General features: G+C 30.0%; 1 long non-coding RNA gene across 1 annotated transcript; it reads right to left on the bottom strand.

Annotated features, from left to right (window-relative positions):
• Window positions 1–2,364: 2,364 nt before the first annotated feature.
• Window positions 2,365–2,687, bottom strand: LOC129909075 (uncharacterized). Its single transcript, XR_008771406.1, has 2 exons — window positions 2,501–2,687; window positions 2,365–2,437 (listed from the first exon to the last, which is right to left on the bottom strand). It is a non-coding gene; the product is annotated as an uncharacterized LOC129909075 (long non-coding RNA).
• Window positions 2,688–21,957: the final 19,270 nt, after the last annotated feature.

Below are 21,957 nucleotides of genomic sequence, written 5' to 3' on the forward strand. Positions count from 1 at the left end.
CTTTTCATAGGTTCCCAAACAACATATATAAAATTTAGCTGGTATACTATGACGAAAGTAGGGTCCTAATTTTTGCAGGTTTAGGGGTGTCTGGCAGGGGGAAACAACCGTCATAGGTGTCTGGCAATGGACGACTAGACTTCTGAAGTTATCATTAAGAAAATATAAAAAAAATGAAGCGGTATACTTTGACGAAAGTAAGGTCCTATTTTTTACACCTTTAGTACCGCTTACCTGCCAAAGCAACCACAACTCAGAACTAAAAAGTCCCTGGTCGTTCTTACCTCTATGGGGGGTATGCACAGACAAACTTTCATCTGGTATGAATTTTATTTTTTTATTTGTTTTTTTGTTTTTTTTTTGTTTTTATACATATTTGTATACCTACATTTTTCAAGTTTCTATATAAAAAGTATTAAAAACTTAAGCAACTTGAACTCTAAGAGCAAGTTTGTGCGACCCAGTCGTGCATTTTATTTTTAATGTTTATGAACATAAAACTAAAGCTGTCACATCCAAGCGGTTGAGTTAACAAATGGCCGCTGATATTTTATGCTGGCATTAAAATTTCATCAAAATTTTTAATCATACATCGTTGTTATAACCAATGTTAGTATTAATAAGATAAAAACTAATTCTTTCTGATTTAACAATTTATTTATCAGTTTATTACGTACAAATTGCATCACGTGCTTGTCGAAGTTGAAAGAACAAATTAAATACATATAACTCAAAACTTTGTTGTATCGGTTTTTATAAAATTTAAATTTGATATTCCTATTAAAAAAAAAAAAAAAAAAACAAATTTAAAAAAAAGAAAGTCTCAATAAACTTAAATTGAATTGTTATTACCTACTTTGACATTTTCCATGTCAACAGAGTTATTATATCATCATTAAAATCATTTTTTTAAACCAACCATAAGTTTTTGTTAGCACGTTAACAGATGTTGCATCAATTAAAAAATTAAAAAAAAGTTGGATCACTGTGGCGTATGTGGAACATTTTTTTTACAAAATTTTCTTTTATTTTTTTTTACGTATTTCCTACAAATAAACTAACAATATAGTGTTTTGAACTGCAAGAGCAAGTACGTGCGACCCAGTCGTGCATTTTATTTTCTTTTTCTTATGTTTGTTAGGTACCTCATAACATTGGACTGGGTGAACCAATTTTGATAATTCTTTTTGTATTCGAAAGCTGGTACCTTTAGTTCCAACTATAGAATCCATGAGAAAACCGTAAAACTGTTTCGATCCATAGAAGTCGGTTTTGTTTTTTGATAAAAATAATCTAATTTTGCAAATTGTTTTTTTTTTTTTTATTTCACACAAAAAGTTAAATTTGGACTTGTCCCCCTTTTGATGCAAGGGTTCTGAATTGTTTCTTAGTTCTTTGTTATTAGTAAGCGTTACATTAATGTCATTCTACGTTTTTTTTTCTTTTTACTTGCGATATAGGTACTATACATATAGGGCAAGTTTAGGATTCGTAAAAAAAATCGAACTCGAGATAACAATTTTACATGACATTACGATGACGGAGAATGTCAAAAAAGTGGGTCCGGCAATTCTGTCTGTCTGTCTGTCTGTAAGAACCTCGAGCTACAGCATAAACTACTGAAGCGATTTTCTTCAAACTTGGTAGTTACAGTTTTGGGTGATTCCCTAGAGGAGAAATTGAAGTTTTTTTTTTAGGACCAAAACTAACGGTACCTGTCATATAACGGAAACAGAAAAGTTGATTTATTTCAAAAACGGCTCTAAAGATTTTGATTAAAATTTTTCTGCTTACTGTTACAGATAAGAGCCTCCTTTGATAATAAAAAAAATATTTTTTGTACCGTTATTAACGGTACCTGCCATAGAACGGATTTTTGGATTTATGAATTTCTCAAAAACGTCAAAACAGATTTCGACCAAATTTTTAATACAGAAACGTTTAAACAATCATTATTTAAAAAATTTTTTAATTTTTCAAAAAATTTCAAAATTTTTTTTTGAAAAATCAATTTTTTGGAAACTAGTTAATAAATGAAAAATTTTGAAATTTTGTGTTTATGTGTAAATTAATTATTTATACAAATTATTTTTTTAAAAAACGCTTCTAACGATTTTCGAAAAAAATTTTCTAAAAATTCCTTTTTATACTAGAAATAAAATGGCATACTTAGTTTTTTGTAAAAGATCATTTAAAATGGCATTTAATTATTTATAAAAACAGATTTTATTTTTTTTTGCACCACTAACGAAATTCCGTGAAAATATCAAATTTTAAATTTTCCCTTATTTTGTTCAATGAAAAACTTTAACATAAGAGTAACTTTACCATAAGAGCAAGTACGTGCGACCCCAGTCGTGCAATTTATTTAATATGGTAGGTAATATGAAATTTTCAAAACAAAAAGTACACAAAATTGTTATAAAACAAGACATACCTAAAAGGATAAAAACATACAAAAATTAACTTAATTAGAAGCCAATTATCAAATTAATATTACCTATCTAAGTTGTTATAAATTAAATAGGCTTACGGTCACGTTGCATGGTTATGTTTTTTGAAGGTATATTGAGGTGGTGCCAATACCAAAAATCCCAAGAGTTCATTTGAATCGTCCTCAGACCTTCTCTTATTTTGAAAAGCAACTAACCTAACAAAATTCTTGTTTGTTTATGATTTAAGTAGATTTTCAGATTTATTTAAAAAAAAGACAGAAAAGTATGTAAACGACTTTTTATATCACATTAAATTAGGTTGATTAATCGATTATTTTATTTTTAGTCATATATTGTTGGAATTTAACTCATAATAATATTTTACACACATTCACAATTTTTGTAATGACAACAAAAAGGTGGAAATGGAAATTATTAACTTTTATATCAGCCGGCATGGTGCGGCAACGGCAGTGGTTGCCGCCTGTCCGTGTCGGTGTTGTCATTGTGTAGATGTGAAATTTTTGAAAAATAGGAAATTTATGAAAGGCGTGGCAATTTTGGAATATTTCCCCGCCTTATTGCTAAACTTGTTTCTCTTTCACGAGGACTGCAATGACAAGAAGACAATAATGCTGGATTGAATTTATTTAATTTGTGATTGTATTAGTTATGACGTCGACATCAATAAATTGTGTTATTCACTGAAATATTATTATTTTCTACGCTTGCGCTAGGATTTTGTAAAATGGGAAGAACAGATTGAGTTTTGACGCGGATAATGGCAAAGTTTTCATTTAAACGAAATATTGCAAATATATCATTTTCACTTTGATGTTTTATAGAACAGTTGAATTTCATATTGGAAATGTGTTCGATTTACTTAGTGGTGCTCATATGTTCATTATTGGATTTAAATTTGAAACGATAACTCAGCTATTTTGTGGTTGTTTGTAGATTTTATAGTTGATATTACAGAAAATCATAAACAATATTGATTTGGGAGTGATTTGTGTTAAGTACTTAATACCCGATTAGAGAATATTGACGTGTGTATCTTCTGCTTTGAAATAATAAAACGTCATTTTGCAGTGATATACTCCAGTCAAAAATCCCCCAACTCTCTGTTCTTATTACTTTGTAATTAAAAAAAAAGTTTAATTTCGATATTTTAATTCATGTGGTTTCGAATTAAATACAAAAGGCTGTAAAATTACCTACATTTAACATTTTGAATTTAAAACAAGAAAAGTTTGATTTTTCGAATAAAATCCGATATGCGGTTACTTTAGAGAATCTACAAAGTATTAACTTTGTGAACAAAAATATTGAATATTTTTAGAGCCTTTACAATTGACATAATGAGAACTATGAAATGTCCGTAATTTAAATATTTCTTTCATTTGAGTCATTGTTTTATTTTCTGCGATTTCATTCTAAATAGAATAGAAAAATCCTTTAGACTTGAAAAAAGTTGTACTTCTCTGTTCGCCAAAACAGCCAAAAAAGCGTCGTTGAACAAGGCCATAACAAACATTTCTTATACAAAAAATGTAACTTCACAAATTTGTACTTAGTCCATTAAATTTATAACTTTAAGTGGAATGTCCTGGGGCCTGTTTCAGGTCTAACTTCATCAGCGACCTTTAAGCTCAAAAATCAGTTGTTGAGTCCGATTCAACCTGGAGAAATACTTTACAAATGTTCGAAAAAGTGCTTCGAAAAGACGAATAGGCCACACTTATTAACAAGGCTTACGTTTAGCTAGGTTTGGAGACCCTTTTCTCTCAGTATTTTTACTTGCGATATAGGTACTATAGGGCAAGTTTAGGATTCGTAAAAAAAATCGAACTCGAGATAACAATTTTACATGACATTACGATGATGGAGAATGCCAAAAAAGTGGGTCCGGCAATTCTGTCTGTCTGTCTGTCTGTCTGTCCGTCTGTCTGTCTGTAAGAACCTCGAGCTACATCCTAAACTACTGAAGCGATTTTCTTTAAACTTGGTAGTTAACAGTTTTGAGTGATTCCCTAGAGGAGAAATTGAAGTTTTTTTTTTAGGACCAAAACTAACGGTACCTGTCATATAACGGAAACAGAAAAGTTGATTTATTTCAAAAACGGCTCTAACGATTTTGATTAAAATTTTTCTGCTTACTGTTACAGATAAGAGCCTTCTTTGACAATAAAAAAAATATTTTTTGTACCGTTATTAACGGTACCTGCCATAGAACGGTTTTTTTGATTTATGAATTTCTCATAAACGACATAACAGATTTCGACCAAATTTTTAATACAGAAACGTTTAATCAATCATTATTTAAAAAAATTTAAAATTTTTCAAAAACCACATTTTTGGATTTTTAAAAAATATTTCAAAATTTTTGTTTGAAAAATCAATTTTTTGGAAACGAGTTTATGAAAAAATTTGAAATTTTGTTTTTATGTGTAAATTAATTATTTATTCAAAATTGCATATCAACTTTTTTTTTGAAAAATGTTAGAAAATTTTTATATATAAAAAAGTATTTTTTTAAAAAACGGCTCTAACGATTTTCGAAAATTTTTTTCTAAAAATTCTTTTTTTTTCTAAAAATAAAATGGCATACTTTGTTTTTTGTAAAAGATCATTTAAAACGGTATTTTATTATTTATAAAAACGGATTTTATTTTTTTTGTACCACTAACGAAATTCCGTGAAAATATCAAATTTTCTCTAATTTTGTTCAATAAAAAACTTTAACATTAGAGTAACTTTTACCATAAGAGCAAGTACGTGCGACCCCAGTCGTGCAATTTATTCTATCAAACGAAACACATGGGTTTTTTTATTTGATTTTATTTTTTGTTTATAGCGTTCCATTTTCACTTAGGTATTGTGCGAAAACTACTCTAATGTAATTATTCTTGGGATATTATCAGGAATTTTTTACAGTCTTTAAAGGCGCAATGAAAAAAATCGCTATAATCAAAATGTAATAAAGTTGAGAAGTGTATCCCGACAAAAGTCCTAAAAATACCAAAATAACAATTTTGTTTCTATAAAAAATTTATACAACTAAAAACTGTAGTAGCTTCTTAAGGTTTTTAATAATCATTTTTAGCAAAAAAACAAAACCGACTTCCATGGATCAAAACTGGGTTTTATGGTTTTTAAAATAGTTCCTATGGCAAAAAATGAACGAAATTGAAATGGGACCACACTGCAGCCACCAGCTATCCAATACAAAAAGAATTATCAAAATTGGTTCACTCAGTGCAAAGTTATGCGGTAACAAACATAAAAAAAAAAAAAAAAAAAAAAAAAAAAAAATACAGACGAATTGAATACCTCCTCCTTTTTGGAAGTCGGTAAAAAACAACAAAATTTATGTTCGTAGGGTGAGAACTCTGTCATTAATTTTATTTAAAGTTGTTTCATTAACGCTCAAGTGCGTTATTATAAAAAAATTTGTTGTGTAAAATAGTTATAAGAATTTTATGAGGGCAAAATTAATCACGATCAGAAGCTTCTCTTGATCATTATGGAAGCAAATTTTTTTTTTTTTAAATTTCTATTTAAAAGAAATAGAAATAGAAAAAAAAAAAAAACAGCTTTGAATGTTTGCTCACAAATCAAGTTGAAAATATAATAAAAAAGCACACAATTTTGAAAGTTTCTGATTTTCAGTTGAGATCATTGTATTTTCCTATACCAGACTAGAAATAAAAGCTTGTTGCAGATAACTAACAATGAGCCCTTGAAATAGCATTTGTTTACCATCAACACATTCTTATTATTTTCTTGGGGCCCTGAGTTGAGAGAATATGGTTCGCCAGCCATAAAAATGTGACAGTTTGTAGGTTTAGCTGTCGTGGTCCAGGGGCAAAGAAAAGTTTTTTAAGCTCTCTTCATAACTGAAAACCTTAAGTTTCTTGGAGGTCTATAGTCGCTGAGTTATTTGCATCCAATTTTTATTTCTTACATTCAGAAGCAGGTATCTACGGACCAAAGTCTCGCAAAGAATTTTGGTTTACAGATATGAGTTAACAGTGACGAGGCCTATGCATTTAGATAATAAAAATAATACGTATTTTTTTCGGATTTTCTTAAAAAATCCAAGGGGTACCCCTTGTCTATAAAAAAAAATATTTTCAAAAATTTTCTCCAAAACAATCAAATGGGACATCAAAAGAAAGGTCTTTTGAAGCTCTATTCATGAATGAAACCCAAAAGTTCCTGTGTTGTATTTAATTTATACAGGGTGTCCCAAAAGTAATGGATCAAACAAAATATGATGATAGGCCAACTTTAGGGCTCTCAGAATTTGGTAACTTGTTCATCCCAAATCCTTACGGTTTTCGATTTAATGCAGTTTTTGTGAAATTTCGAAAAATCCCGACTTTGCAACAGTATTTTTCTTCTTCCGCTCATAATTGATTTTTGTTTTTTACAATTCTTTCACTAAAACATTGCTTAATAATAAGAAATAATTAACTAATCAAAATATTTTTTATTTCATACGCCATTTTGCTGCAAATTAATTAACAGTTAAATATTTTATAAAAACTCAATTTCTTTCTTTTATTTCAGCCTGAAAAAAATTTGTATGGTGTGGCACTGGTTTATTATTTTGAAAACTTGCCGTGTTATAGCAGTTTTCAAAAATGTGTTAAAAATTCGATATTTGACGTTAGAACTTTCATGAATTTCCTTAATTGCTTAATGTTTTAACTATTTTTTCACCAAGTTTCATCAAAATCGGTTCAGCGCAACGTATAAGAGAGAGATACACAAACGGTTACATTTAAAGTAGGTAGGGGAGAAGGGGGGGGGGGGGGGGGGGGAATGTAACACTTTTTACTAAAACCGATGGTCCTCCTACAAATTTGAAAATAAGTCAACTAAACTTTTTTTTAAATTAAAGACCCATGCTTTAGCTGCAAGATCCATCACACAAATTTTGCAAAACCTAACTGTAATGTTGAAAAATATAGCTTGCAAAAAAGTGTAACACATACCGTACCAAGAACTAAAAATAAAAGAAAAAATATCTTATTTTTAATTAATAATAATTTTGGTGCAAATTTGAAAAAAAGTAGAACAAGTTTATGATTTCCGGAGAAGATTTGACAGTTATTTAAATTCATAAATTGTTTTATAAGTTTTATAAAATTAAGTGGTGGTTCAAAAATGTGTTTGCAATTCCAATAAAATTCAATTACAAGCATTCATAATCCAGGGTTGTTGGTTATATAGGGTAAAAAGTTTTTCAGTAGGTAAGAAAAAAGTGGGGTAAATCCAAAAAAATCGTTACGTTGAACGTTAAAGTTACAGTACCTTGCCATATTATTAGGCCCAAGCCAAAAAAAATACAATTTTTTGCTTCATGTTGCTGAATTTTTAAAGTTTTTGGCGAAATGTCCTGAATTTTTTGTTGTCTCATTTACTTACTCTTATCATGTAGATACGGGTTGACTTAAAAAAATTTAAAGAATTCAAAAATTTTAATAAAAAATAACGTGCAATACGTAATTAGCTCCAAAAGAGGTTTTCTATGGAATTCATGACCGGAATATTTCCAGACGGCTCCAATACTTAAATTTTTGTATCGAGGAATAACGTGACATTCTTAACTTTATGACAAAAGCCCCATCTTGCATAAATAGTGAAGCTCTGATCGTCTGGTTATTACGTAAGATTCTTAGATTTTTGGTAGTTTATTCTTTCGTAGAAGATTACACGAGCAGACCTTCACAGTACGTTATTACAACCTTTTTTAAGTCAATCCGTATCTACATGATAAGTGTATGTAAATGAGACAAAAAAATTTAAGATATTTCGACAAAAACTTTAAAAACTGAGCAACATGAAAATTTGTAGTTTTTTTGTTAGTTTGAAAATTGAGTAAATATGCTCCGAATAGAGCAAGTTTTAAACTCTGGTACTTATTCAAAAAATTACACCGGCACATAAAAAAAAAAGTGTCATGTACCAGTAACCAGAATTTTTTTTTTATACGTTTTTGGGTACGCTGAATCCGAATTTCAAGTTCGTTTTGCCCGGTCACCCTCCAGTTTTGAGCTGTGACTGCATTTTGTTTGAATTTTTATGACTTTTTTGGAGTTTCTTGCATTTTTCTCAAAACTGGAGGGTGTTCTTACAAAACCGACTTGAAATTCAAATTCAGCTGGTCCAAAAACATATAGAAAGATAGGTCTGGTTCCTGGTACATGAAACTTTTTTTTTTTGTGTGCCGGGGATGACAGTGACATGCCGCGACAGTGCCAGCACCCAAAAAAAAAAGTCGAATGTACCAGGAACCAGACCTATCTTTCTATATGGTTTTGGACTCCCTGAATCCGAATTTCAAGTCCGTTTTGTCCGGTCACCCTCCAGTTTTGAGAAAAATGCAAAAATGACTCCAAAAAAGGCAAAAAACTTCCTTTTATTTAGTTTTTTGCACTTTACACAAAATTGGAGGGTGCCAGGGCAAAACGGACTTGAAATTCCGTTTCAGCGGGTCCAAAAACATATGGAAAGATAGGTCTGGTTCCTGGTACATGACACTTTTTTTTTGTGCGCCGGTGTTATTTTACATTAGTTCATAACAAACAACCTTTGTTGTAATGCAAAATAAATAATAATAAAATATACAAAAATTACAATTCACTTGTTAAAAGTAAAATAAAGTCGAATGAATACAAATTAAAATTAATCTTCACCTGAGTCACAGTTTATGCAAACATAAATAACTAAGCGAAAAGATTTTAGCACTCTATCTTTTCGGGTATAGAGGTAGACCAAAAATAAAATTTAAAAAAATTACAAAGCTGCTTTTTTTAGGGCACCACTAATATAACTTCTCACTTCAACTGAAGAAAATGTGCCGGTAGATATGGAAAAAATGAGTTTTTTTCTCTATCACGCGTTTCTTAATATTGAAAGGAATACCGCTTTTTTAGCTGTTAATTCTTACCCCTGTTACATTTAACCCTACTCTTCCCTACTGTTGAAGTAATAGATATGATAACTTTTAATAAATAAAACGACACAAAAGTTCAACGTACATTATGATTCTTTTGTCTTAGTTGACCAAACTTTGGACCAAACTAGGACCACACAACGACGATAAACAAAATTTGACATTGTTCATTCAACGGCTCTACACCATACCTATCAAATTTCTCCTTATCTCCTTTCGGGGCAGCAAACAAATTATGAGTGGCTGCAACCCAAAAAATTATATTCTCCATCCATGAAATGGTTTAAGTTTAAGTATCTCTAGACGTTCTGTCGCCACAGTAAAAGAACAAATAAAAACTATAATTTTGTGCATCAGAATAAACAAAAAAATTTAAATATTTAAAGTTGATGAGGGGTATCATTTCCAAGTTCCAAGACCGAGACCGAAGTGATGAGACGATCAACCGCTTCGCTTCGTTAATTTCGAAAATTTGTACCATGAGAGTGTTTTGTTTTTTATTTGGGTCTCAATTTGATTACGGCTGCCGATTATGTTCTCAGATCGATTAATGGCCTACCAGCCTGATGTTTCAATTTGTCGTATAGAAAGAGAGAGGTCCTAATGAGTGGTAGGATGGATATATTGAGTCTGATGAAGTTGCATTTTAGAACTCGATTTTTTTTTTATTATTTTAACAGTTTTTTTTTTTGTTGTTGTCTGAACTGAAGTTATAGTTCCATGGTTCCACATCAATGTGACAGAAGACAGAGTCGTCATCGTGGTGTTGTTTATTTAGGACAATGGCAGGAAATTGCTTATAGTCCAGTGCATTTATAATTTGACCCAGCAGTTTGTACCACCCCCAAATTTTTTTTGCTCATTCGATAGAACATTGGCTGAGTATCATTACCCTGATTTTTCGCACTCGTGAAATTCACCTTTCGGCCGCCATCTTGGATTTTAGTTTTTGTTGAATATCTCGATTTCTATTTATCCTACATAAAAGTTGTGTATACAAGAAACGTAGGCAATTAAATTTCCCGTCTTTTATATTAAGAACAATTTTTCGATATTCTGAATATTAAAAAAGTTACAAGCCAAAAAAGTAAAAAAAAACCGAAAAAAATGACAATTTTAAAGTTTTGAGCACTTTTTATCAAAATTATGAAAAAACGTTCCGAGAAAAGATTATTCACCTTAAAATTCTTTACAACTCTGCTATACAACTTTTTTTTCTATCTCTATAAATACAAAAGTTATTAATACTTTTTTGTTAAAAAATACCCCTTTTTTACGAAATGAAGAGACTTAAGTATAAAAAAATTGCAGGTCCCGAATTTTCTCTTGCAACATAAAGCTATAAAATACTCACTAATCATTTAAAATTCAATATTTGGTAAAAAAAAAATTTAAGAAAAAAGTAAAGATAAAAAAAAGAACAAAAAAGAGCATTTTTAACAAAAAAAAGTATTAATAACTTTTGTATTTATAGAGATAGAAAAAAAAGTTGTATAGCAGAGTTGTAGAGAATTTTAAGGTGAATAATTTTTTCTCGGAATGTTTTTTCATATGTTGATAAAAAGTGCTCAAAACTTTAAAATTGTCATTTTTTTCGGTTTTTTTTACTTTTTTGGCTTGTAACTTTTTTAATATTCAGAATATCGAAAAATTGTTCTTAATATAAAAGACGGGAAATTTAATTGCCTACGTTTCTTGTATACACAACTTTTATGTAGGATAAATAGAAATCGAGATATTCAACAAAAACTAAAATCCAAGATGGCGGCCGAAAGGTGAATTTCACGAGTGCGAAAAATCAGGGTAATGATACTCAGCCAATGCTCTATCGAATGAGCAAAAAAAATTTGGGGGTGGTACAAACTGCTGGGTCGTCCATATATGAACATCATAAATGCACTGGACTATTATTTCAAGGGGAAATTGAATTCTCGAGGCGACTACTATGAATGAATTTGAAAGAATATTCTGAGTCACATTGTCAAATGGTAGCCATATCGTTGAGAGGCTGCAATATTGTTGACATGTTGTGTGTGGTTTATAGCAAAAGGGAGATAACTAAGAGTGCAGAAATAAAAGGTCTTATAATGCATTCTAAGCAAGGAAGAGTATATGTATTTATACAAAAACCTATACATAAATCCTTGGATGATGCGGTTGGTTCAATTTTGAGTATTTGAATTATGTAAACAAAATAGCTACTTCCATTTAGATATAACACACATTCTCTTGGACTAAAAATGTGAGATAAGGGGACAGAAAAAAAAAATTGTGAACACCGCAAATGTTACCAATGGTCAATAAGAATAAAATTGAAAAGTATTATTCCTAGAAAGCTGTTGAAATTGTTAAAATATGTAGATGCACAGAGCTTATAAGAATGCAATTATTACACAGTGACCATGATACTTTATAGCCGAAGCGTTTTGAGTTAAAAATAGGTGTTAAAGATAAGTTGATAATGAAAAAGAAAAGAATTGCCATTTTTAAAATCGAAACTTTGAGTGGCAATTCCTCTACATTTTTGAATGACTAAATTTGTTTTTTCTTTCTAGTTTTGTCAAGTAATGATATTTTAAAGCAAAGCTAAAGCATAAAAACAGTGTCAAAATTAATAATATAATTTATATATCAAAATTTCTTTCAAAACAGTTAAAGATTTAATATAAAGTACTTAATTCTGATTACAAATTTTAAAATTTTCTGAGAAAAAAAAAAAAAAACAAAATTTGGTGTATTTTTCAAAACTTTGAATTGTGGTAGCGACCCCTAGAACGTGTTTAAACTGGACCAAATTTTACCCAATTTATATTTAAGGCAAGAAGAACAAAATGAAAGGGTGTCCCATTAAAATTTCGAAAATTGATTTTTAAGAAGCACCCTAATGGTAACCCTTTTTAAAGAAAAAATACAAGAAATATTTTTTTTATGAAAAAAGTATGATTTTTTATAGTATAAAAGGCTAAAATCTTTTGCGCCGGGTACAAAGGGGTTTATTCATAAAAAGTTGTTTTGAGGAAAATGATAATGAAATTGAAATTTTTTTTTTGTAAATCTAAATATTATTATGTTGAAAAAGTAATGATGCGAAACATCATCTATAACAGGGATGGCGAACCAATGGCACGCGTGCAATTGGTGGCACGCCATAAAAAATATCCGGCACGCCACCAATTAAGTAATTCAATTGCCACTTGAGCGACATTCAACGATTTTTCCAGTAAAATTTTTCTTGAGATTTTGTAAAACTGTAAAAACCTCTTCTTCTCAGAAGAAGATTCTCACGTTCTGAAGAACGGATTGAGTTTACATGAAAAACCAGACGAAGTAAAATTAACTGAATAGTTTTTTATCGGTAGGTAATTAGGTTTTCACAAGTTAAAGAATTATCGGAAATGCTGTGTAGGTCTACTATGGACCCTGATACGACATCTTTTGATAAACTTAGCATGTCTAAATTTTACTGGTAGGAAATTGAAGAAATCGAAATGTAGCTGAACGAATTTGTCCGATATCGACTCAAAAATTAGTCGAAAAGGAAAGAGTTGGAATCAATCAAACTAGAGAGGGTGGAAGACAATATGACGAACAATTCCAAATTAATGGAAACATGAAATTGGAAAAGTTGGAGATCTTGACAATATTTTCACCTACTTACGCCTGTGAGTCATAATGTGTCCAAATGAATAACATTAAAGATTCGCTTAGAAGCATATCGTCAGATGATTCCAACTTTATCTTTCAGTTCAGCCTGCATTTTGCTGAAACGTAGCCCTGATATAAACTACTTGACATCGAGTTCAAAACAAGAGAAGTCATGCTACAATATTTCTTTCACTTTTTATTTTTTGTTTCTTTGTTTTATTTTGTTGAGGTACATCTAAAAATTGAAAAGTGAAAAATTTCAAATTCATTTTTTTCAAACTCAGTTTTTCCGAACGTCAAATTTGAAACAATGATGCAGAAAGCTTATTTTTTGGTTCCAAAAACAATTTTCGTAGTTTTTTTCAAAAACAAATAGCGCTATAGAGAAATAATAATTTTGTAAATCTCCCACTTTTTGAAAAAAGTGGCCATTTAGTTATACCTTTAATCTGAAATTTTGTTTTTTTTTTTATTAAAATGAACTACAATAATAATGTGTTATTTTCAAATTTAAATTAATAGGTGTGTTTACAAATATAACGCTGCGTAGTTTAAAATTAATTATTTTTGCTTCTAGTGGTCACAAGAAAAAAACTAGATCAAAACTGTATGGCACGCCGAAGGCACCTAAATAAATATTTTTTTTTAAATGGCCACGAGGCTCTAAAAAGGTTTGCCATCCCTGATCTATAAGATCTTTTTTAATATCCATATATGCTGTTTACCAGAAAATGAACGTTCTTAAAAAAAATGTGTTGACTTAACACTTTAGAGCCGTTTAATCTTCAAAAATAAACTTGATCCAAATTAGTTAAGTCAAGAAAAATCTCTAATTCATAAAAATATGTTGGAAATATCAATGTGATTAATTACTAAATGTAAGAATTCTTTTTGAGCTAATATAAAACTGTAGAAAAATAGCTTTTCTTTTTCTGTCTTCCTCTTTGCTTATAACAAATTAAAATACATTTTTTTATTTGAAAATTAAAAATTAATGCAAATACAAAGGAGTTACCTAAGTCAACTTACGCCCTTGGTATCACATAATTTTAAAAAATTTTGACTTAAAGCCTTTGTACCGAATCATTTCTAACGGAAAGGGATAAACTAGAGCTATAGCGATAGGACCAAAAGAAAATGGAAAAAAAAAACTGACTGAAGTCCAATTAAAATCCGAAAGTCGTTTTTCTTTACTTAACCCCTTTGTAACCGGCAGCAAAGAAATATAAACTGAAATTTAGTTGAGACCAGAGATTTAAAATAAATCTCAACTTTTTGAAAGGTTCTTTAATAACTCTAATTTGTTGCCGCTGTCAATAAAGGTTATAAAATAACATTTATTTAAGAAAATATAAAAAATCAGTCAACCAGAGTGAGATTTATCGATGAGGAAAAAAATCTATTTAAAGTAAGGTGGTAACTCTCAGAGAGAAACCAATTGAAAATAAAGGTTGAGACTCTCTTCTATTTAAAAAAAAAAAATCATGTGTGCAATTCACACGTGGTAGAAGTGAAACCTTAAAAAATCATTTTTCTTGCAAAAAAAAAAAAAAAATAGAAAAAATCTACCTAATTTTATTCTAGCACCTTCAAATCCATGTTTTTTATATGACAACCTAGATAAATTTTATATCATCTGAAAGCTTAGCTCAAAATATATATATCGATCAGGTGTATGAACATCTACAAAAAGAGCTAGAATTTTTTAAACTCGATAAAATTTCATCCAAAAAGCAAAAAAAACATTTATTTTTATGTTCTCATGCTATTAAATCATTTTTTTTGTTTGACAACCTATAAAAAGTTTTATACCATGTGAAAGCTTATTGTTTCACCTTGTATAATGATGCATAAATCTTATTTAAAAGATGTCTACAAGAGAAGTTAGAATTTTTTAAAGTCAACCATGTCGAATTTCCAGACTGAGATTACGGTACTTCCTACACTGGTAGCTGGTCATCGCCAACAGATCTCCACAGGTGTTTTGAGGTATTTTTAAATTTTTTTCAATTTAAAATTGTGTAACTTGTAGAGCACGTAACGTTATGTGTGATATATCAAATAAAAGGTTATGTTATCAGCATGCGTATTAAAGTTAAACCAAATATGTATGTGCTCTAGATCAAAAGATATAACTTGTGTTGGAAAAGAACATCTTTTTACCGTTATCTCCGAATTTTGAATATGAAATTAATTGAAATTTTGTACAATAATATATTATTTAATTACCTATCTACAGTACAAATTTTATTCATCTATCTATTAAAACAAAAAAGTTATAACAAGTTGAAGTCGTGTCGCGTTTTCGTTTCATCTTGTTTCAAATCACTACGATACTAAAGAAGTTTTCACTTCAAAAACTGTATAGTGCCATCTATTAAATACGAAAAAGTAATCGGCAACCCTACACAAAAAAAACTTAAAAACACCAAAAATACTTATTGTAGCCACCCATTTCATACGGTGAATAATAGAGTAAAAGGTTAAAAAAGTTTTCAAATTTTAGGTTGGACCTTATTCTATCTAAAAAATGTCAGGTGCCATCTCTAAATACGAGCACTTACTCGAAAAACTCTTAATTTTTAGCCAAAATGTATTTGTTTGGTCTTTAATTTGGCATCTAATTTTAATTTATTTAATAATAAAGAATAATAAGATATTCTCTCTTAATTTCTTTTATCGGATCCCCATCTTTTATCTGCCTAAGATGAACTGAAATTAAAAAAAAAAAAATGTTAGAAGCACTTCAGTTTTCTAAACACCTTTTTCAAGTAATTCTGTACAACTAAAATTCAAATTTCGTTACTCAAAATCATTTTTTTTTTTAATTTGAGACGTCATTGTTCTTATCTACAGCAAGATTAATATTTTTACAATTTTTAATTCGACAAAAGCATTTTGGCTTACATATGAGTTCCTTCCATGCACCTTACATTTTTTTTTCCTTTTCGAACATTTGTTCAGCATTACGAAAATCAAACAATTACCTAATTATTTCGCAACACTCCCCCAGCACGATTATGTAGGTATACTTATATACAATTCCTTCATGTTTACATTTAATTTATTCTGCCATGAATTCTCCTTTTGTCCATAGTCATCATCAGTAGCTCGTTTTTTTTTTTTGCCAAAAGTCCGCAAAGGTGTGTACAATTATCCAAAACATACGAATGCAAATTAATCCCCCTTCAACACCTACAACACCTACGCCACTTAAAATAAATGTCTTCTGTTCGTGCTAATGCAAAAGAAAAAGAAAAAATTTCCAATCAATTTTCCACGCACATCCCGGAGGGAAACTCCTCTAAAAACCGCACATGTATTATTTTATATTACCGACCAGGGCGCGTCCGTTTATCTTTATCCATCGTCGTTTGGTCATCAGTCTCTGTTCTACAATTCAGTTCCGCTACCTGTCACTATATCCAGCCTAAAAGTTCCTCAACTGGACTATGCGAGTGTGTATGTGTGTGTCTTGAAGCGAAGAAAATATGTTTTGGCTAAGTCCAATATTCGATTGGAAAATCTCAAACGAACCAGGAAATCCAAACCATATGAAAGAGATTAACCACCAAAGCGTAACCACATGACGCGCGCCTTCTTCATACTAAAAAGATCTTCATTCGACTTTTAAGAAGCATCATCAGAACCACCACTACCACGACCACAATTCATACAACAAGCATCAGAAGCTGTGTATCAGGGCGAGTCAGAATTCATCCTCCCCAGCAGAAGACCAGAGAGTGCTATAGTGCAGGCAATTGACTCCGTCGTCATCATAATCATCAGCATCTTCGTCGTCTTTGTGTAAACACAAAACGCCAAATAACCATAAGTGAGATTCAAGATTGAGTTTCTTCCCGAAGAAGACAACGATAATAAGTCACCAGGCCTGGTTAAGGGGTGAACCCCGGCAGCGCCTTTTACTCCTTTTCCACAGGGAATATTCCCTCAACGACGCGGGATGCTAACGCCATGAAATTCCGAAGGCGCTAGTAAACGCTTCTGGGCGTTGTGTTTACACCACGCCACCGACCGCCGCCGCCGATTGCTTCTTTTTTGTGTTCTTTTAATATATGCATGCATTATGCATGCAACAACGCAGATACCACTTATATCGGAGCCCTGCTGGGGTTGTCTAGGCGCTAACATATTCAGGTGAGAACAATGCCGGATTGCAGCTTCTAACATTCAAAAGAAGAAATTCTCCTGCGGCGAATGCAGTTCACAAGTGTTTTTCAGTTGCGGCTAATTTATTAAGCTGAGTGCGGTCACGCAGGGTGACTTATTACCCAAATTAGTTCAAATCAGGAAGTGTGCTATGGAAAAATAAAGAAATTTTGGTAGCGATTTTATTTTAATAGAACCAAAATCATTGAATTTTGAAGCTTTTTTGCAAATCTTATGACGCAATTGATTGCTAAATAAATTTCCTGGAAGAGCATTGTGGTGGAATGCACTTTTAATCTTATTTTTGAAACATTAAAACAAGGTCCAAATTTTAAATGATAGATTGACACATTTATAAGACACATGTGACTCTTCAAAAAGAGCTCGAACAACAAAACATTTTCACGCTAATTTAGCCAAAAAGATACCCTAATGAATCTTGCCAGCTGATTTTGCTCAGTATTCCAATTCTAAACAACTACGCTACGAGTTTATAGCCTTTCCATTTCTAAAGAAGTTTTTGTTTTGTTTTAAATTTTTTATTTTACGATTTTAAGAATATTTTGCACTGTCCCACTTAGATACACACTCTAATAAATCATGCACAGTATGTTTTGTACATCGTATTGTCTAGATCAGCCGACTATGCCCAGGTTTACATAAAGTCATCTTAATGGCCCATTTAATTTTAGCAGTTCAAATTTATCCGAATGCATTGTAAATTTGTGAAAAAAGCAGCGAAAGGTATTTTTAGAGTGACCAGCTTCCTCAAAGTTAAACACGTATTTATGAAAAAAAAACTCAAATTTTGTCAAAAAAAAATAGTTGAAAAACATGTTTTTGTTATGGTAGTTAGTTTTTAGCCAATACCATGCAATTGCACGAAACATTTGAACTTTTAAATTAAGATACTTCTACCGGTATTCTTGCAACTTTTTTTAACTTAGGAGACTCAAACCAATTCATCAAGAAATAATTTATTGTATATAATGTGAGTTATTTATGATCTGTAACTAGGTAAAGAGTAGCAAAATTTAAAAATCGTTTATGAGCGCTAGAAGAATACCATTCTTATGGCCGATTTCATAAACATTTAACAAGCTTTTAAAATTTTAACTTTTAAGTGACGTTTTTTGTATGGAACAAACGCCATTTTAGAATTTAAAATCCTGATAAATATTTAAAAGGGCTTTATGAAATTGGCAATTATAGTTGGGTTTGTCATAGTGAATTTAACATTTTGATTTCAGGTTTGATCACTGCAATTAAAAGAAATCGCAATTGACCAAAAGGAACAATCAGTCAAAAATAAAAAGAGTAATGCAGTGCCCGACTAACAAATTTGCTTCTATAAAGCCTTACAGATGTTAATGTAGCTCTTGTAAAGCTTTATAAAAGGGATAATGTTTGTTGGGTGACTCTTAGTTAGGTAAGTCAGTAAGCCCAATTTAGAATTATAGTTATAACGTTTTGACTACAATAAAGTAGTATCAATTTCCAGTTGATATCTAACATAATTAACTCCTACTGAAAAGAATGCATTATCACTAACTCTTCTTCAGCAGCTGATTTTTAACATCATAGTTTTAAATTTTCATACGATTTTGTGTTTCCGCCTATTTTTGAAGTTCGATCAAAAAAGCTAAATTTTTGTTTAGCTACACTTCACTCGATTGGTTGAATATTTTTAAATGAAACTCTTTTTGAAAACTACTTTTCTCAATAAGCAAAAAAGTATCTTCTTAAACTGTCGCAATATTTAAGGTATTGCTATGGTACTGATTTTGAAAAAAAAATTGAAAAATCGAAGTGAACTGATTGTTTACTTTAGTTGTATTTAACAGTTTTTTTTATATTTGTTATTATTAAGTATTGTCCTTTAAGGCCCTCTCCTCTCTGTACCATTAAACTTGAAACAAATTATATATAGAAAAAGTTCAATAAAAACATCTTAGAACCTTAGTTATTTCTTACTAAGCTAATCTTGAAAATTCTATTTTTTAAGAAAAAGGATATACTCAACGCCACTTTTCGCATATTGCCAAAATTTATCCCACTATTTATTATGCAGATGCACTCCAAATATATCTAAAAGTCTAACCAATACCCAACTGTGAAACTCATACACAGCTATATCACATTTTTAAAGATGAAACAATTTACAGTTTCTGCAAAACTTTGAAGACTATTAACTATTCAAAGTTTGAAAATTTTCATGAAATGTTTCTATTAAGGAAACCTAAAAAAGTCTTAAAAAGAACTAGTGATATATAATTACTGAACTATTTTCCACGTATACACAGAGAGCCTATATGTTTTATAAGGAAATCTTATTAAAATAAACGATTAAAAAGGTTTTTTTTTAAGGAGATTTCTTATTAGTTTTATAGAGAAAATCTTCTTAAAATTTGAGTGAAGAGTTAATTTTTTTTCCATCTTGGCACTATAACAAAAATCGCGATCAATATTTTTGTATAGCAGGTTGGTTTAGGTGGTAAGGTGTGCGGCTAATGATTTAGAGTCTTCAGTTCGATTTCCGGCATGGTCGTCGTTTTTTTCTACAAGTGCAGATTTTAAAACAATAAGAAAAAAGCGATTGTTTTAATAAAAAATCTTATTGTTTTTGTTCTATATTATGTAGTCTATTTTTCTCTGTGTACCACCATCATTTTAACAAGGCCAATACATCAATTCTGAATTTCAGAGCTCTGCATTTCAAATCAAACTGAAATTCCGTTCTTCGTAATTCTGCTTTTTTGTCTTTAAAAAAATATGCTTTATTTAAATTCTGCTTTTCAAAGTCTGCCAACTATATCTAAACAAAAAATTTCTGAAAATTTGGTTTCTTTTCATAGAAAATGCGCATAAATCGTGCTTAAATAAGTAGGAGAGTAATTTTTCAATATTTTGCAAAAATTAAAAGTTTTCAAACCCCCCTTTTTAATTTTTTGCAGAGTTTTGGAAAACAGAAAAGTTTAAAACAAAAACGAATTTATTTTTTGAATCAATTCCATACAAAATTTGCTGTGCATAGTAATCATCAACTTGCACTTGGTTTTATGATTTTAAAATTATTTAGATAAATGCTTTTTTTTATGCATTCATATATGCACAAACATACAATCATTTAAAATAAAAAAATAATTTGGATCTATTAATCGCAGTTTCTCTAATTGTAATGACATATTTCATTTACGTTTCGGTTCAATGAGCCCTAACGGTTTATTTAACCAAATTTTTATTTTTAAGAAGTTCTGTAAGAAATGTCCTCACTCATATCATACAAAAAATACAAATAAATATCTTTTAAGAATTGACCTACATCAAGTGGCAAATCGAATGATGTATGGGTCACTATGGCGTATGCGTACCATTTTTTTTTATAGAAAAAAAAAATAGTTAATAAAACATTTCCATCGCTGACTACATCTAAGCAAATAATTTTGTATGATCATTTTCTAATATATTAAATTATATTTCAAACTGGGTGCTCATATTTTTACAATTCTTAGCCCCCCAGGGCTGGACTTAAAAGCTTTGTTATCAAATACAAAAACTGGTATTAGATTTCTTATACTACATTTTTCTGGCTACATAATATACAAAGTTTAATCAAGAAAATTCTGGGAAATCACGTTACATTTCTAAAAACCATGTTAAAACCTACACTTTAAAACATAGGACATGGTCACTCTTATTCTACTATTTTTTCTTCATATTATAAAAGTGCTTTGCCATTGTCGACAACTTGAAGGAATTTCCTTTTTTTTTCTTTTCTCATTTTTTTTTTTACTTTTTTTTATTTTTCTTTAATGTTTATTTTTGCTGCAAATATTTTCAAGAAGAGCATCATCATTTTTTTTGTTTACTTAATGTAAATATTTAAATATTTATAAGAAAAACATCAGACTGTTGTTTGAGAAAACACTAAATGCGGGTGTGATATGTTCGAAAACACAATTTTTGCTTTTTCCTGAACGTAAAACGTATTTTTATCTTCTTTTTTTTTGTTTTGTTAATTTTCCATTTCATTGTTTTATTCAGTGGTCTTATTTTGAAGAGTTTTTATGTATTTTTGCATTTAAAGTCTTAAAGAAGAACAAATTTTTGTATTTATTTAGTTAAAGTCATTTTATGATTAATGACAATAACAAATTGGGGTTATTTTGAAATATATTCGAAATTTAATTTATTGCATTTTTTCCAAGGACGTTGTTTTGGAATGAATGGAAAAAATATTTTAGTATTTGGATAAGAGTAGGAGAGGTATTTTTACGTTTGAAACATTTCAAAACAATTTGACCATGACGTAAAATTTTCTGATAGAAATTTTTTCTAGAGTTTTGAAAAGAGGACACTGTAGAATTTTCAGTTCCAGAAATCTATCAGTGATATCTTCTACAAATCAAAAGAAGATAAGCTTATAGAAATAAGTCGAAAACATCTACCTTCTCCATGACCTACATTTTAACTTACCTAAAAACTCAGTACTCAACTAACCTGCAATAAGTCTTTCATTCATTATCATTTTCAATAATTCTTCTTGATTAATTGTTGAAATATTTACTAATATTAAAAAATTCTCTAAAAAAAAACAATGTTTTCTTCCCAAAATTTATAACCATACAAGATTCATTCATAAATACATCAATACCCGCATTGAAAACTTAATTTACATTCAATTGGGCGATATCGAGTCTAGAAAGCTGAAGCTACCAGCCTCCACAATTCAATTATTCT

Source organism: Episyrphus balteatus, chromosome 2 (assembly GCF_945859705.1).
Source record: "Episyrphus balteatus chromosome 2, idEpiBalt1.1, whole genome shotgun sequence".
Lineage (NCBI taxonomy): Eukaryota > Metazoa > Arthropoda > Insecta > Diptera > Syrphidae > Episyrphus > Episyrphus balteatus.